Source organism: Martes martes (assembly GCF_963455335.1).
Source record: "Martes martes genome assembly, chromosome: 8".
NCBI classification, from domain to species: Eukaryota; Metazoa; Chordata; class Mammalia; order Carnivora; family Mustelidae; genus Martes; species Martes martes.
Window position 1 is genome coordinate 81,593,110 of NC_137895.1, and position 19,957 is coordinate 81,613,066.

General features: G+C 34.5%; 1 protein-coding gene across 1 annotated transcript in view; it reads left to right on the plus strand.

The window, feature by feature from the left end:
- ARID2 (AT-rich interaction domain 2) overlaps positions 1-19,957 on the plus strand; it is a 163,554-nt gene that overhangs the window by 21,185 nt on the left and 122,412 nt on the right. The window lies entirely within an intron of this gene.

Genomic DNA, 19,957 nt, shown 5'->3' on the forward strand with positions numbered 1-19,957 from the left:
CTGCGGAGCAGAGAGCCCGATGCGGGGCAGAGAGCCCGATGCGGGGCTCGATCCCAGGACCCTGGGATCATGACCTGAGCCGAAGGCAGAGGCTTTAACCCACTGAGCCACCCAGGCACCCTCCTTTCTATTTTTTTAAAACCATGTGAGGTAGAGTCTAGTGGGGGATAAATAGATATACTCATGGCTGAACTGTATAGATGAACATATTTGATAGATTTAGAGTGTGTTTTCTAATTTAGGGTGTGTTTTCTAATTTAGAGTGTTCTTGGACACACATTTGTGTGACTATTGTGTGTGGTTAACAAAAAGGGATTATTTTGGAAAGGATGCTCAGGAATAAGGAGAAGGGTCCAGTGAGATGTGCATAGGATCATATCTTTATCAAAATTCTCCTGGAAGTGCTTTGTCACTATTTGGAGTCTTATTTTGACAGTAAACTGATTTGATTTAATTTGGTTTGGCCAATTCTATATTCATTTGTAAGTGATTTTTAAATAATGATTACAAAGGTTAGGGCTAGTAAAAATTGCTTTCACTCTAACTCATCTTAACATGTGAAGAGGTATGTAACTGAGCAACATTGTGACTACAGATAAAGAAAGGACTGGTATTCCCGAATGATGATGATAATCCAGCATTTAGAATGAAGGTGATTTTTTCCTTGCTTCTTTACCTGTAACATCCAAGGAATGGGTTTACTTTTGCCTGTAAGAGCAGAGGACGTCGTAACATGGACAAAATATGGAGCTTTCTCTGTAATATTCTGAGAAGATTCAGGAATATTCCCCTACTGCCCAGCAGGGGAGGAGTCAGCCGTCCAAACTGCACTCTTAGTTAAGGAAAATATCTCAGTCCAGTCTTTTCTCTGCATCATTATTAGGAGGAGGAAGAGTTTATACTCCTGAAGAAATAAATATCAAGTCCTTTCATTGCACAGTTTGGCATGATTGGCTGAGGACTGGTTGTCTTCACAAAGGTCTTTAGGCCAATATTCTCAAATTGTTAATTAGGTGGGCTATGGGAAATAGTGTTCTGACTTAAATACAGTTTGGAAGCTTTGTTAGAAGAATTAAACATGGTTCTTTTCTGCAACACTTCTCAAAATTAATTTGCTTATAATGTGTCTTATGACAGTCTATGGAATTTTCCAAACACATTGAGCACATATTGTCCCATCCCTTCTACTCCTGGCCTTACCAGCCCCCAGCATGCATATCTACTTTTAGGGTTACTGTGAAAGTTTGAAAAATGCTGCTGCCAGCAAAAAAACTTCTAGATAAAATAGACCCAGCCGGGGTAGTCTTGAAAAAATGCTTAACTTACTAAGATAGATGTGAAAGCCCACTGCCTTCCCAGTTCTGGGATGCATGGGAGACATGATTAATCATAGATAGCTTGGTTGAAAAAAGGAGAGAAGCTAAATTTTAATGACTTTAAGATGCCGTTACTATACTGAGGCAGAATAGGGTGTCTTGAGAGAGGAGTCTTTTAAAGTCTGAAGGTTATGAACCTTGATAAGTGAATTAGCAAATGCTTAGTATGGAGAGTTAGTATGGATTAGGCTTTAACACTTCATTGCAGATTCTTCCTATTGTCCTCTGAAACACAGTGTGAGAAAGCATTTCAATTAGACCTCTAAGTTGTTGGATTGTCTTATATTCTTGAATTTAAATAGCCAGGGTGGTTCTTTCAGTTAATTATTAGCAAGGACATCCAATGAAAAATACATTTGCTGTGCAATATTTTTCTAATATAGCCCTTTAAGAGAATTTGCGAAGATCACAATATTGAATTTACATTTATCAGTCCCTTATGGAGAACTGTATTTTCATTGACAAAGTATGATCCTTCAAGACAACACAACTTTTGTTTTTTCTGGAATCTGTATAAGCAGATAGCGTACATTGTCTCTTGACATAGCACATATTCCTTTCTTGAAAAAAATGTAAAAGATAAATAACTGGGCATACATTAGGAATTACTAGTAGGGAAAACAAACTTTGAGGACATTTCATTAAGTCAGGGTAGAGTCATCCAATTTCGTAGACTTTCTAATACCCTACGATATAAACAATTAATGTTCCAGATGGTATTAGGATACTGGTTTCATTGCCTTTATACACATTAAAATAATAGTGGCTTACACATGGCATAAATTTCTCTCAAATGAAACAGTGCAAACATAAATATTCCAGGACAGATAAGGTAGCTCTAAATGAAGCCTTTAGCCCATTCTTTCCTATCCTGTACATATGGCTTCCATCTCATGGTACCATATGTAGATGCTGTTCCATATATAGATGGTACCATGTATAGATGGATAGATCCTTCTCATTCTAGCCAGGAGGACAGAGTAAAAAAAGAGAAGAGAAATTCTTTGTCTTAAGAGCACATGCCTTTTCCATTTACATCCCATTGGTCAAAACCATGTCACACAAGGAAGGCTGGAATATGTACGTAGTCTTTGAGCTTTCACAGAACATTCATAAAATTGATTGTATAGCAGGCCATTGGGGACACTTTTCATGCATTCCCCCAAAAGTAACAGACAGATAATGTCTTGCTGAAATTTCTGCGGCATAGAGATCAAAGAAGAGAAAACACACCCACACACCCACATAGATTATATATACATGTATGCATTATATGTGGTATACATAGAATGAGTGTATGTGTAGACATTTAGCAGCCTTTGTTATTCATCATTCTGAGGTAGTTTTCCAGATGCTGAAGTCCCTTCTGAGTATCACCAAAGGAATAGATTGTATTTCATAGAACTTCACGTGAAGTATATTGTATTCTAATTCTCTGTAACTAACCTATGGGTTTTATGGTGTATTAGTTTAAATGAAGACATTCAGTTCCCAAAGATGTCTGAGTATGTTCTGAATTTCTTAATTAGTGATTTATATGTTCATGTTTGGGAATATAATATGATTTGATATGCAGATACTTGATTTATAGACTATCAAAAAAGTAAAGTCACGTTGTGGTTTATTAAAATGAGTACTTTTGATTTCAGTTGTTTTTCTATGAGAGGAAAAAATGATGACTTGGTGTAATAGTTCACTTTAGTTGCATTATGATCTAGGAGATTTTAGGTCTTGTTTCAAAATTTAGATTACTGTGGTTTTGAAATAGTGAAGATAATTGGTGTATACATCTTATTTAAATGAAGGAAACTGTATCTATTCAGATACATACACTGATTTTTACACACCCTGTAATATTTTGTATACAAAAACATGAATATGGGTGACAGTTCTTTTAGTGTAATAATTTTTATTTTGTTCCAAGTAAAACAGTTAAATTAGGAAACAATTTTTAACTATAATTTTAAAATAATACTTTCTGTTTAGGAAGATTCATAGCCAAATAAGCATTTTTCCTGTATGTGATACTATTGATCGTATTCTGGAATGGTTTTTAATAATTCTTATTTTCTGATTGATGTTTTCAAATCTTTACATTTCTGTTTGAGTGTTAGCCAAATTTTACATTGTTTGACGTCTGTTTTGTCATCCTCTCCTAAGTATTATATTTGGAATTTCCTCTTTAGTTAATTCACAGATTAATTTCCAGGTAAAAGGTGTTTAAAATTCTCTTTTGGTTATCTTCATTATTTTGGTTTTAATTTTATTGCCTTAAATTTTGCAAACATAGTCTGTACTTTGATGGGGGTATGTGTCAAGATATCTTTTGTGGCTTATTCTGTGATTGATTTTTATAAATATTCTATGTTGTAACGTCATTTATGTCATGTCATCAGGCTTCCAAGGTGGTATTTTTCAAATCTTTGATCTTTTTTTATTGCTTCATACATTTTCAAAGCCATGTAAAAACCTCTAGTTAGAATTGTTGGTCTATTACTTATGCACCAAAATTTTCAGTTGTTGCTTCATGTAGATTGAGGCTTCCATATTCATATTCATTTTTGCTTTTTACCACTGTATATCTACTTGTCTCTTATGGCTCCACCCCCTACCCCTTGAACTTTAATTCTTTGGATATTATTGTCAATTTGTTTTGATCCATGTTCTTTAGATACTTTTCTTTGTCCCTTTATTTTTTATTTTTGTTGAGTCTTGGTTTTATGTTTAATCTAAGAATGTTTAATCCAAGAATGTTTAATCCATTTATATTTAGTGTGATTATTGTTATATTAAAGTTTGTCTCTGCCATTATATATTGTGTCCTTTCAGTATCTGAATTTAATCTCTGTGTCCTCTCCTCTTTCTGTCCAATAAATACCAAGCACCTTAGCATACTCTCCCCTTGTCACCCCTATTTGGAATATGGTGATATGATATTTTAATTACTTATTTTTATGAGTTATACTTTTAAAAAAGATTTTATTTTATTTGAGAGAGAGAGTGTGCACGCGTTTGTGCACACACACAGAGAGGAAGAGAATCTCAAGCAGACTCCACACTGAGCACGGAGCCCAAGGTGGGGCTTCATCTTGCAACCCTGGGATCTTGGCCTGAGCCCAAACCAAGAGTCCGACACTTAACTGAGCCACCCAGGCACCCGTGAATTATACTTCTTTTAAAGATTAATCTTCTAAAACTTCCACTACTTCCCATATTTTGTTGCTTTTGCCTGTATTCATTTGTCTTCCTGCCGGATAACATTCTTCAGAAGCTTTGAAAAAGGTCTTTTTGTGGTAAACTTTGAAATTTTATGTCCAGAATATCTTTACCACTCACATTTAAGTGATGATTTAATTTGATAGAAAATTCTAAGTATAAGGTTTTTTCTCCCTCAATATTTTCAGGGTAAGATTTCATGTCCTCTTGTTGGCCTGGTGTTTTTTACTCTTGAAAAGTCTGATATTTGATCTTGTTCTTTTGTATGTGACCTCTCACTCCCCCTTATTGGAAGCCCCCCTCATATATATTGGTTTTGGAAATGCTTAACGTTCATTGTAACATGTTTAGGTATAGGCTTTTTCTTATATTCTTTTTTAAGATTTTATTTATTTTTATGAGAATGAGAGAGAGAGGAGTGTGGGGAGAGAGAAACAGACTCCCAGCTGAGCAGGGAAGCCAATGTGGGGCTTGATCCTCAGGACCCTGAGATCAGGATCTGAGCCGAAGGCAGACACTTAACCATCTGAGCCACCCAGGTGCCCCTTTTTCTTATATTCTTAGTGCTCTAAACCATTTCAATTGGAGATCTCATGTTGAATTCTGTGAAATCCTTGGCCATTATTTTTTCAAATTCTTTCCATTCATTCTTTTTCTTTGTTTTTAGAATTCCTGTTAGGTAGATATTGATACTTATACTACTTTTTGTACATCACTTTGACTTTAATTTTTAGTATCCATCTTTTTATCTAATTCTGCTGCTCTAGGGGACATTTCTTGGACTTAGGTTTAAAGATGACTACATTGTTCTTCAGTTCTATCCATTCTGTTATCCAAACCATTTTGAAATTCTCTATTTTGATGATTACATATGTTTTAATAGCCAGTATTTTCTTTATTCTTAACTGCTTATTCCTATTTTATGCTTCTAATATTTTTTCATGTCTCTCTAAGTCTATAAATTATGAATGTTTAAAATTCTTCTTTAGATTGGTTGTGCTTCAAAGGTTATTTTCTGTGCATTTAGTGTGGATGTGGTTTTGGGTGTTTGTCTCCTTTTCCCTCTATTAATAACTCTCAAATATTTCATTATTTTTTTTCTCCTATTTGATACTCTTTTTATAATCCTGAGATGTTGGTGAATTTAGAGTGAGAGATGGACATATAGTGAGTTCCACCGTTCTTGGCATTTTACCCATACGTGTCTTCTGTTTCTTAGGGATACTTCTCTGCAGGCATTGCTTATATCAATTGGGTGCCTCCCTGTCTTCCATTTGTTTTAGTCATTCATGTCTGGCTGTTTCTGCTGCTTTCCTACACTAAGGTAATGGTAGCATGGGTAATAATCTACTTAAGAAAATCCAGCCTAATAAAAAGGTACCGTCTTAACCCCTGTTTATTCTCCCCATTAGTGATGCTGGCTTTCATATGCTCTATGACTCCTTAACCATGCCCTACCAGCATCTATGTGCTCAAGTGTTTTTGAAGTATATTCTGAAATTCAGGAAGCTGGCATCTACTGTCAGCTCCAGACTCGAGTTCATACAAAGGCACCAACAACCAGCAGATGGTGCTGGTCTTTTACCTTTCAGGAACCAAAAGCCGTATCTTACTTTTACATATAAGTTATTATTAAATTTCTTTCAAGTTTTCAAAACATCTTAGAGTATTTGAATATTTTTATGAATAGATAAGAAGAAAATAAATGTATCTTTAATGACGTATAGCTCTTTCCTCATGCATAAACTTGTGCTGTTCTGGTTATAGTGCATTTTGAATACCTTTTATAATAGAATAATTGATCTCTAACATATTGTGATCTATAATAGCTACTATTTATTGAGTGGTTACTGTGTCCTGGGTAGTACACCAAGTGTTTTATATTATGTATTATGGGGGAAAGACCAGGATAATTTCTCCAATGAGAAGTTTTAACTTAATAGGTTTTTGAGAATTGTGGACTCTATTAACTCTATAAAACAAAAATTATACTTACATAGTTTAACAACAATAAATTCCATTAAAGTCAGAAAATGTTTTGCCCGCAGAAGAGGGAAACAATTGAAGAAGGAAACTTAGAGACTGTTATTGATGAGAGAACTGAGACAGAGTTTGTCACTTTTGTGTAGTTCATGAGCTTTCTCAGGTTTTTTTGGGGGGGGGGGTATATTTGGGATGACTACACAGAACCTTTTTGTTTTTAGAGTATTTAATATTTGTAGAATATTACAAATAGAAACGATCACTGAAAAGCTATTGTATACTTGTGTGTTTTGCACTCAGATGTGATAATAGAAAATAAATCATTCCAGCTTCCTCAGCCAGTTTAAGTGGTCACTATTTCTCACCTAGTTTCATCTGAAAGGCTAGTGTGCTTAACTATTTAAATTTATTTCTAGTAGTAAATCCTTAGATCCTAGCCTTTACCTCAGAGCCTGATTTTCTTCCCTTATCCTGTGCTTTCCGATTATATGTGATGGTAGAACCCAAAGCAATGATTGTATTAAATGAAGAGAAGACATATAGATTAGAAAAATTACTGGAATTAATGTAGCTAGGGTTTTTTTGCTTGACACTATTTAAGCAGTGAAACCATTTTTTGGGGTTTTTTTATGAAATATAATTTACAGCAAAAGTCACTCAGTATACTGCTCTGTAAGTTTTGACACATGTGAATAGTTGTATAAGCACCACCAGAATGAAGATGGAGAGCATTTCCATCACCCTCAAAATTCTTCTGTGTCCTTTGTAGATAGTCCAGCATTCCATCTTCTGTCCCTTGTAACCACTGATCTGGTTTATACCATTATAATTTTATCGTTTTAAGAATATTGTATTAATGAAATTATACCATGTGTAGCCTTTCAAGCCAGCTTATTTTACTTAACACAATGCATCTGAGATTCATATATATTGGCGGTATCCATAAAAGGTTCATTCCTTTTATCTCTAGGTAATATTCCATAGTATGGATATACTGCTGTTCTGTTTTGTTTTTTTAATCATTTCCTAGTTGAAATAAAAACCGTCATTTCCTAGTTGAAGGAGATTTGGTTTTTTTCCAGTTTTTGATGATTAGAAATACTGTAAACATTCTCATATAAGCTTGTGTGTGAATAGAAGTTTCACATCATTTGGGTAAATACCAATAAGCTGCTAAACTGTTGTTGCAAATGGCTGAACCATTTTACATTCTTATCAGCACTGTATGAAAGTTCCAGTTGGGCCCCGTCCTTGTTAGAGATTGGTATTGTTAGTTTCTTAATTTTAGCTATCCTAAAAGATGTGTAATAGTCTCTTATTGTTCTTTTTTCCCCCCCTCATTGTTCTTTTAACTTGCATTTCCCTAAATGACTAGTGATGTTAAGCATTTTTTGTTTCTTTGCTATCTGAATATCTTCTTTGGTGAAGTATCTGTTTAAGGCTTTTGCCCATTTCTTTATTGGGTTGTTTTCTTATTGATTTTTTTGAGTTCTTGAAATATTTTGGATATAAATTCTTTATCAGATTAATGATTTACACATTTCTCACAAACTGTTTCTTGTTTTTGTATTCTGTGTTCTGTATGTTCTTTAAAAGAGTTATTGAGAAATAATTGCTATACAGTAAACTGAACATGTATAAAGTATCCATTTTGGTAAGTCTTGACATACATATACAGCTGTGAAATCATCACCACAATCAAGATAGTGAACATATCTATCACTCTTAAAAGTCTCCTTGTTCCTTTTTGCAACCCTTCCCTCCCCACCCCATCCCACTCCTATCCCAGACAGCCATTAATTTTTTAAAATTACAAATTAGTTTGCATTTTCTAGAATTTTATATAAATGAAACCATATGCGATATAGTTTTTTCCTTATCTTTTTTTGTCTTTTTGTCTACTTCCAGCAAAATTATTTTGAGATCTCTCTGTGTTGTTGTGTGTTTCAAAGTTCATTCTTGTTTTATTGCTGAGTAGCATTCTATTATATGGGTATGCCATATACCATGATTGGGTTATTTCTGATTTGGGGCTATTACAAATATAACCACTACTAACTCTTGTATACGGATCTTTTTTTAACAGATTTATACTTCTGTTTCTCTAGGAGTGAAATGGGTAGGTAATATGGTAATGGCTAGGTAATAAGTATGTTTAACTTTTTAAGAAGCTGCCAAACTGTTTTATAACATTTTACATATTCGTCAGCAGCATGTAGGGAGAGTTCCAGTTGACCCACATTATCACCAGATTTGATGATCAGTCTTTAATTTTAGCTATTCTAGTAGGTTTGATGTATTTTTGAAGCTCCCTTAATAGGTACATAGATGTTTCTAATTGTATGTCCTCTTTGTAAAATGACCCATTTATGACCAAGAAGTTATCTTTATCCTTGGTAATGATTTTGATTTGAAATCTACATTTTTGCTATTAACAAAGCCATTCCAGCATTCTTTTGACAAATGTCAGCACGGTATATATATTTTTTACATTCTTTTACTTTTAAACTGTTTGTTTCTTTAAAGTGCCTTTCTCAGAGGCACAGTTTAGTTGGGTTGTCCTATTTTTTTCCTATTCTGATAATCTCTGCCTTTTACTTAGTGATGGTTAGACCATTTACATTTAATGTGACTAATGATCTAGTTTTGTTTAAATCCACTATCTTGCTGTGTATTTATTTGTCTCATCTGCTCTTTGTTTCCTTTTTTCCTTTCTGCCATCTTTTGAATTGACTATTTTTATGGTTCAGTTTTATTTTCTGGGTTCGTGTATCAGCTTTAACTCTTTGTTTTGGAGGTTGCTTCAACTTTCTATAGTCTACTATCTAATAGTATTACACATGTAGTATACTTCCATTTCTCCCCTTTTGGCCTTTGTACTTTTATTTTCTTATATTCTGCTTCTAGTGCGTTATAAACTAAGCACTGCATAATAGTTAATTTTTTTAAAGTTACCTTTTAAAGAGACTTAAATATTTAAAGAGACTTAAGTATTTTTTCTAGAAATGTCATGTATTTTTTCACACTGTTACCATTTACAGTTCTCTTATTTTTTTGTTGTAGATCCAGATTTCCATAAAATCTGACCACTATATTATGTCTTGGCTGAATTTAGAAATCCAAGCTTTTCCACTCTTTGCTTTGAGGATTTATTATTTACAATATAATGGATGGGCTTCAATTAATATACTTTTAGATGCCCTAACTGCATACCTTTTAAGGTTTTTATCCCCAAGAATTTTTACATCACACATATAAAGGTAGTTTTCATTTTTAAAAAATAGTGTAAATGAGTGAGATTTATTCCTTGATTTATGTAATTACCTGCTGCTTTTAATAGTTCACTATTGAAATTATTTAGTATCTTGTAGATAACTCTAAGTTCAGCTAACTCTGATATTCTAACATAGGACTAATGTGTCACTTCAGCTTCAAAATAACATGCTTGCTATTTTCCTTCCTCTTTCACTTTGTTGTAAACAGAAAAGTAATCCTGTTGAAAATATTTTTGCTGATCATTTAGGTCCTTTTGGTAAATTGGAATTTTTTTTTTTTTTAAGATTTTATTTATGTATTTGACAGAGAGCACAAGTAGGAAGAGAGGCTGGTGGGGCAGTGGGTTGAGGGGGTGGGAGCAGGCTCCCTGCTGAGCAGAGAGCTTGATGCAGGGCTAGATCTCAGGACCCTGGGATTATGACCTGAGCCAGAGGCAGAGGCTTTAACCCACTGAGCTACCCAGGCACCCCTAAATTGGAATTTCTAATAGAAATGAATACTAGTTTATTTTTTTAATACTAGTTTATTATACAAAGTACAGTTTTACATATTCAGTATCTCCCTTAGTAATTAAATTGATTGTGTCTTAAATGATTTAAAGACAACCTCTAAACCTGGCTTCAGTAAGTGGATATTTTCTTCTTTGGGGAAATTAGGTGGGTAAAAATCTCTATTTACCAAAGAGATCTATTTAGGGGAGTATAACTTTAATTTTTGTTTAAATGGTATCTTCTAGAGTTACTGTAAGAAAGGTTTTCTCCATGCTTTTGAATAATCCAGTAAATGAAGAAATCTTTAATGACTGGGCAGGAATGACAAGTCACTAAAAACACCAACAAACTGGATTCTGGGGAAGGTGGTGATATGTGCTATAAGATGTATCTGTGGAAATAGTTCATATATCTTTCTCATTGACGGTTTGTGGAATAAAGTTCTTTACCCCTTTGATGGTAGTCCTCTCCTATTTTGGGGGAAGGGGATGGTGAGGAAGATGCATTAAGAAATCATTAAGAGACACTTAAGGAACCGATTTTGCATAGCCCACTTCTGGACAGCATAAGGATCTTTGTGGACCCACTTCCCAGTGACACTGGTTAAAATTATTTCTTTTTCTACTAGTCATTTAAAGTCTCTGGAAATGGTCCTAAGGGTATATCACAGATGAAAAAAGAATATCTGCTAAAACTTGGTAAGCCAAAGTCTGTGGTGTTTGAACAAAGACTTGCTTCCTCTCTCCCCTTTTCTAGCTCAGCAAGATGGAAACTCCCCTCTAGACTGGTGCAGCCAAGAACACAGGATTCCCTCTCTCCCCACCGCCTAGTCGGAGGGTATCTTCCTAAGAGGAGCAAGATGTCAGGATTTCTCATTCAGCCCCTAGATACTTGTTGCTGAGGCTAAGTTCTGGGCCGGTGGGGCTGAGAGACAGGAGCTTACTTCTGCTGTCCCACTTATGGCACAGAGATTCTACTTGTATGCAGTGTCATTGAGAATTACCCATGCCTCAGCTCTTAAGGTAGCAGTTCTACACTGGGATAAAGAAACAAGTTGAGAATACCTGAGCCTACAGTTCCCTTTCCCTCCACTCCACCACACATTGTGGTCTCATAGTTGGGTTGTCATTCTGTAGTGCACCTCTGTCCCCAGAGGTGGCTCAGAGCCCAGAAACATGGCTCAGAGCATTGTAAAACAGAGTTCTGCATCTCTTTCCAAAATAACTAACTTTATTTGCAACAATATGTAGAAAAGCCCAAGCCTAAGAGTACTCTCAAAAACAGTGGAGATTGTGAAAGGCAAGGAGGAAGAGAGTGGTAGATGTATTGGAGATAAATAAACTACAGTTTGGCTAGCTTGCTGGAGGGAACCAGGGTAAAAATGAGCTGGAAGGAGACCTCCTGAGGTCAGAATAAATCTCAAACACTGACCTCTCTTCAAAGGAGCAGAGATTTGTTTGGATCAGTCTTTGGAGCAATTTATGCTTCAGAGCATCACTGAAAACAATAGAGCAATGAGCTGACAAGTAGTGATACTTAAAAGCTGGGTTTTGTCAGGGAAAGAGACAGGGAGCCCTGCCAAAACTGCTGACATCTTATGTTAACTTTGGGAATACCCAAAGCCTGTGCCTCTTGATGAAGAACATCAGGGGCTTCACAGTGAGGGAGGATGAGGGAATAGTCTTTACTGAAATGATCTAGCCAGTGAATAAATACAGTAAACAAATAATAATAACAAACCCAGAGGGAGTCAACCAGTATCCAGAGTTGCTACAGTATAGTATCTAAAATGTCAAGTTTTCAACAATATTAGAAGACATGGAAAGGAATAGGAAAGTATGATATATACACGAGAAAAAAAAGGGCACGCAACCAAGACTGCCTGTGAAATTGACTGGATGTCAGATTTTAAAAAGATTTCAAATTAGCCATTATAAACATGTTTGGAGAACTAAAGAACTATGATTAAAGAAGTAAGGGAAAGTATAATGACAATTTCTGTCGAATAGAGAATATCAATAAAGAGAAAACTGAGTGAAAATAAAAAACAGTGGAAATTCTGAGTTTGAAAAGTATGAAATGAAAAACTCACTAGAGGGACTCAGTGATAGACTTGAATTGGCAGAAGAATTAGCCCACTTGTAGTTAGACTGATAGAGATTATGAATTCTGAAGAATAGAAAAAGAATAAAGAATAATGAACAGAGTCTCAGAGGACACCATTAAGTGTACCAGTGTACACATAATGGAAGTACCAAGAGAAGGAGAGAAAGGAAAAGTACTTTAAGAAACAAGGGGTGAAACTTCCCAAATTTATTGAAAAAATTAATCTATATATTGTGGAACCTCAATGAACTCCAAGTAGAATGAATTTTAAGAGATTCATAGACACATCAAAATTAAAATGATGAAAGTCAAGGATAAGGAGAAAATCTTGAAAGCAGGAAGAGAAAAATAATTTATCACTTACAAGGAAACCCCAGTAAAATTAATAGTTTATTTCTCATCAGACAGAGGATATGATGCAGTGAGATAATACAATCAGAAGTTCTTAAAGAAAAAAAATGCCAACCAAGAATCTTATCTTCAAGAAAGAAGGCTAAATAATAATAATAAAAAATCTTAGACAAACAAAACTGAGATGATTTGTTGCTCAGACCCACTTTACAAGAAACCCTAAAGGAAATTCTTTAGGCTAAAAAGTGATTGACCCCACAGAGTAATTCTAATATACAGACATGCAAAAGAGCATCAGTAAAGGTAATTATATAATAATAAAAGATAGTATAAATGCATATTTCTTCTCTTAATTTAAAAACAGTTGTCTAAAACAGTAGGTATATAATGTATTTTGAGCTGTAACACATAGAAATGTAGTATATGTGCCCATTACACCATAAAGGAGGTTTTTGGGAGCAAAGCTGTGTTAAGCTAAAGAAAGGACTCCGTGTGGTAACTTGAATCCACAGGAATAAATCAAGAGAACCAGAAATTATAAATATGAGGTTAATAAAAACTATAAATGTATGCTTGCTCTCTCTTCTTCTCTTCTTGAAAGGTCATAATTATGTAAGGTAATAATTATAACATTTATAACAATTATAACATTTATAGTTTGATAACATTTTATTGTTGAGTGTATAACATTTATAGTTGTAATATGTATATAACAATAACACAAAAAAAGGGAAATAGAGCTATTTAGGAATAATGTTTTCATATCTCACTGGAGTTAGTATAAATCTGAAGCTGAATCTGAAAAAATATGTATGGAAAGCCCTAGAACAAGCGTGAAGGGAATAAGGTTAAAAAAAAAAAAAATCACTGAAGAGACTAATGCCACATTAGAAAATATGCACTTATTGCAAAAGGAAACAGTAGAGGAGGAAAAGGACAACAAAAAGACATGAGACACATGGAAAACAAAAAGTAAGACGCAGACATATATCCAGTTATATTAAAAATGACATTAAATGTAAATGAGTTAAATAACCAATCACAAGGCATTGGTTGTCAGACTGGATAAAAAAATAGACACAGAATCTAATCATATGCTCTATATAGGAGACACACTTTCATTGCAAGATACATCAGAAGTAAAAGGAAAGCAAAATATATATCATGCAAACAGCAACCATAAGAAAGCTGGAGGGGTTAATACTAATATCAGACAAAATAGACTTTAAACTGATTTTTTAAAGTCATTGGAGATAACAATAGAAGTGTTACTTCATTAGGAACATACAATAATTATGCATGCATGCATCTAACAACAAAGCCCTGATAGGTGAAGCAGAACCTGACAGAAATGAAGAAACAAGACAACAATAATTGCAGCACCTCCATTTTTACTGTTGATTAGAACAAGTAGGCAGAAGATTATGAAGAAATTTTAAGTCTTAAACAGCATTATAAACCAACTATACCTAACACATCTATAGAACTCTGTACCCAATAATAGCAGAATATGTATTCTAAGGTGCACATGGAACATTTTCTAGGAAATACTGCAATGCATTTAAAAAGATAGACTTAATACAAAGTATTTTCAAACCATAATGGAATGACATTAGATATCAGACAAACCTGGGAACTCACAAATGTGTAGAACTTAAATAAGATACTCTTAAATAACCAATGGGTCAAAAAAGAAATCAAAACTGAAGTTAGGAAATAGTATGAGATGAATGAAAATCAAGACACAACATACAAAAACATGACTACAGCAAATGCAGTGCTTAGGAGAATATTTATAACTTTAAATAAAAGGAAGAAAGATGTCAGTAACCTAATCTACTTTAAGACCCTGTAAAAGAGCAAATTAAACCTAAACCAGGAAGAGGAAGGAAATTATAACAATTACAGCAGAAATTAAATGAAATAAAGAATAGTAAAACCATAGAAAACGTCAGTAAAACCAAATTATCAAAAATTATCTTTGGTTCTTTGAAATTATCAAAATTGACAAACCCTTTAGCTAGAAAGGTTTTTTTCATTGACTAAGAAAAAAAGATTCAAATTACCAAAATGAGAGATAAAAGATGGAACATCACTACTGTCCTTAAGGAAATAAGAAAGATTGTAAAGGAATAACAATTATATGCCAATAAATTCGATAATTTATATGACGTGGACAAATTCCTAAGAAGATGCCAACTACCAAAATTGACTCAAGAAAAATAGACAATCTGAATAGATCAATGACAAGTAAAAAGATCAAATTAGTAGTCAAAAACTACCCACAAAGAAAAACCCAGGCCCAGATGGTTTCACTAGTGAGTTCTAAGCAATAAAGAAAAATCAGTACCAATTCTTTACAAATTCTTGCAGAAAATAGACTTACTTGAGGTTATGTGTACCCTGTACACTTGAAGTGGAGAGGGTGACAAGCACATCAAGGGAAAGGCAGTATAGTAAGATATTTAATGTCTTCTGTGACTGGAGGGTGCATTAAGCATCCCTATTTTGAGTAGAAACTTATTTTTATATAGGGACCTCCTGGATTCATTATGCTGTATCTTTAATTTATACATGTCTTTAAAGAATATTGTATGGCCTGAGTGAGGCAAACCCTTTGAAGGCAGAATCATTGATGAATGAATCTCAGTTTACTTCCAAATAGTGAGGTTTTGAGTTTACAAGAGAATAACAAATACTAGTTGTACTTATTGGTTCTAATTTTATAATATCAGTTTGATGGTACTAGCAAGTTTTCTGTTTTCAGATTTTTAATGATCTAGTTTTTGGTGTTAGGCTCTATTATAAGAATAAATTACCTTTATGTGTTCCTTACATCATTTTGGGTAAGGTTGCACAGTATAAACTAGGACTGACTTCACTGATTTTTTTTTTTTTTTAATTTTCATTTGTGTTTTCTTTTTTACATTTTAACACTTTTCCCGAGGGGACCTTATTTATGTTTATGTAGCATATTTGCCGAAAGTCATTTGTGCATATGTCATTTGAGTCTCACAAAATTTTGAGGTTAGCAGGTCAGGTATTCTCTTTTTTCTCTTCGTGTGTATGTCTGCATATGTGTGCATGTGAGTTTTTAAACATATGAATTATGGCATACTTTTTTACCATTTGGAATATAAACAGTGGCTTTCCATTAGTGTTTCAATATATGGCAGTGCTGGAACTCTTTAAGATGAAGCCCCTTATCTTCCACAGTCCAGTAAACCTTTTTGTTAACTATTACAGGAAACTGGTGGTTCAGATTGCAGTTGTTGCCAGTGCACATGCAACCAATTTATCCAAAGTAATAATAGAAACAGCTAACATTTACTGAGTATGTAAGTGTCAGTCATTTTGGTCAGAGAATTGTCTAGATTATTTGAAGAGATGATTTGAAGAGATTCTGAATTGACTGCCATTCTTGATCTTAAGCTAGGGCAGTGGTTCTCAACAAGGGGCAAGTTTGGCTCCAGGGGAACATTAGGCAATGTCTGGAAGTTTTGATTGCTGTAACTAGTGGGTGCTACTGTCCTCTAGTGGGTGGAGGCTAGGGATGCTGCTAAACATCTTACAGACTACATGACAGCCTCCCACAAATTCTCTGGCCCAAATTGTTAATAGTGTTGAGGCTGAGAATCCCTTGGCTAAGGTGATTTTGCCTTCATACTGTGAGCAGTGACTCTTGAAGGTCTGAGGAAAAACAATGCTTTCTTCTAGTATTTGGTTCAACTATAATATTTTCAGGCCAGTATTCCTTAGGATATAGGCTGGCCACTAGAATATCTAGCTCTGGAAAGGTATAGGTGTGTGCTATCTCAGGGAGAACCTAGAACAGCTATTTTTAGATTGCCGCTCTCCATAACTGACCCAATCTACCAAAATGTCTATTTCTGCCTTTGGGATGACTTGATTCAATCAAGGACCTCATTACTGTCTTTTGCCTTTGGTTTTGGTCAGGGCACCTTCATTCCATCTGATGGAATTTTTCCCCCCACTTGATGAAATTTAATCATTGAATCCAAGTCACAAATCATTTTAAGTTTTCAGTTTTTTCTCTCTCAGAGGCTCCTGACTGCTTAGGAAAATTTACTCATTCCTGTTTTTATAATTTGATTCTTTAAACATCAGTAGTTTCATAGAAGGAAAGCATTATGAAGTGTTAACAAAGCTCTGCTATTTTGGAACTGTCTATGTATGAAGCAGGAGAGTGATACTAAGTCATTAGCTTAGCCAGTGTCTGATGAACTAAGTGGTTTGGTGAAGCCATGATTCAGCCTTAGCTATGTCTGACATAAAAGCATACTGTGGGGCGCCTGGGTGGCTCAGTTGGTTAAACGTCTGCCTTTGGCTCAGGTCATGATCTCAGAGCCCTGAGATCGAGCCCTGCATTTGGTTCCCTCCTCATCTGGGAGCCTGCTTCTCTCTCTCCCGCTCCTCCTGCTTGTGCACGCTCTCTCTCTTCCCCTACTCTCTCTTTTTCTCCCTCTCTCCCTGTCAAATAAATAAAATCTTTAAAATAAAAATTTAAAAGCTACTGTATTTATTCTATCAGGTAGATGCAACTATAGTTTAAATATATTAAAGAACTAATCATTTCATTTTGTAAATTATTCAGGACTCTTTTTGTATCTTCTGTTTGAAAAAGTACTTCGTTGCTGATGTTTATCTCAGTAATTTCTAGCAGGTAAACTGTTAACCCTTTTTTTTTTTTTTAAGATTTTTTATTTATTTATTTGACAGAGATCACAAGCAGGTAGAGAGGCAGGCAGAGAGAGAGAGGTGGAAGCAGGCTCCCTGCTGAGCAGATAGCCCGATGCGGGGCTCGATCCCAGGACCCTGGAATCATGACCTGAGCTGAAGGTGGAGGCTTTAACCCACTGAGCCACCCAGACGCCCCAACTGTTGACCCTTTTGAAGAATGTTATTAACCTCTGTTATAATAGTAGTGATTGGTGAACATTCAAATGATACCATCCTTCTCTGAAAGAATTTACTTCCAATAACTAATTAATACACTGTTAGGCAACAGTGTTTGTTTACAAATATTAGATTTGTATTTTAGTTTTAATTAGAGAACTTGTCACATAAGTTAAAATTTTTGTCTCAGTACAGTTCATGAAACTCAGTATCAGTGGTTCTGTATGTGAGACTCCCTCAACCAGCAGCATCACCATCAACTAGGAGTTGTCAAAATGCCAAGTTTCAGACCCACTCAGACCATCTCAGACCCACAGAATCAGAAACTTAGGTTGGGGCTGCAGAGTCTGTTCAACAAGTCTTCCAGGTGATTCTTATACTTGGTAACGTTTGGGAATTGCTCTACAGAGAGTTTCTTTTTGAATTAGTTTACTTAATTTTAATGCACTTCTTCTCTTTTTTGTTCTAATATATATTAAACCTGTATTTTTTGTGGAAGGATGTCCAAATTATTGCCCAAACTCAAGTAGCACATATAAAGTATTTAAAGAAGGACTTCTTAGGCAGATTTGAGAAATATTATTTCAAGCAATCAGGATAGGTATTTGTATAAATCACTGTAAAGTAAAGCCCTCAAGAGGTTTAATTCAAAATCCTGCATTGTGGGAATATAATTGTTTGGTACTCAGGGACTGCTGAGTTAAAACAGGCTTCTGAGGCATGAAATCAAGGAATATATATTTAAAAAAAAAACACCCCACACATGCTCCCATAGTAACTTTTAAAATGGAAATTAGGGTGATGATAATAGATATCAAAGAGGGAGTATGCTGAAATCTGTAACTGTATAAGGAAAAAAATGTTTTAAAGTGTTTTCTAAAAACTCATGGTATAGTAAATATATATAGTGTAGAGATTACTTTAAAAGAGGTTAGGGGTGCCTAGGTGTCTCAGTGAGTTAAGCCTCTGCCTTTGGCTCAGGTCATGATCTCAGGATCCTGGGATCAAGCCCCGCATCAGCCTCTCTGCTCAGCAGGGATCCTGTTTTCCCCTCTCTCTCTGCCTGCCTCTCTGCCTACTTGTGATCTCAGTCAAATAAATAAGTAAAATCTTAAAAAAAAAAAAAAAAAGGTTAAAAAAATTCTGATTTGGGTACCTACCATAACACTGGTAGCCTATCTGAGGATAGTTATATTTTAATTATAGCTTAATTAGCATTAATGCTCTAATTAATGTATTCATAATGACTGAATCACCATTGAAATGATAGTTTATTACCTATAAAATATAGGAGATATAACAATACTGAATTTACAAAGCTGTGCTATCTGTAGCTTCTGAATCTTTGGGTTTCTTATTGTACAAGCAGTACATGAATATTAAAGTCTTTTAAATAGTCACTTTAATTTTCTCTCGGTAAGTTAATATTTTTTCATATGCAGGTTGTACTACTAAATTCCAACTAGAGTTTGTCCCCTCGTTCTCTTTCAATAGAGGTGCCATGCATGTGTATTGTGTTTCATTTATCTTTGTTGGTGAACTAATACAAATCTAAAATGTTAGTTTAGCTCAGACTTTAGCCTTTTTAATGAGGTCTTAAATTGTTAGGTCCTATGTCTAGAGACTCTTATCTCTAAAGTTTATATTATATTCACAGGTAAGATTTTTAACAAATTGGACTATTCTGTCATTTTGTTAATAAGTGATTAAAATCCCAGACAAAACCTGTTTTTTCCCTTTTTTGGAGAACACATTATAGATTCAGGATACAGATGGTAGAGTAGGGTAACCTTGTATGTTGCTAATTTGCTGTTTTCATTTTACTGTGGGGCATCTAACCTCCATATCTGGATAAAGGCCAAGGATATTTATTTACATGCAGCGTAAAAAAGAATGTTCATAAATTGGATGTCTGTTAGTACTTTGTGTTGGTTTTGATACTAGTTATATACGTAGAGAAGGCAGAGAGAGCTATAGAGATGGGGAGGATGGAAAGGGGAGGGTGAAACTACAGGGTTGGAATTGATCTGTATTTGCTCTGAAGTTATATACAGTGAATGCCGTTTACTGTTTAATGTATTTAGCTCAATAAGAATGTCAGTCTTTTTAGGACTTGTACTTTATTAAGTATTTGAACTTAATAATTTTTAATTAAATGAAATGACTTCATTTGGCAAATAATAATTTGTTTTAGTTCAAAATTAAAATTCAAAGACTCTTATTTAATCATCCAAATTTAAT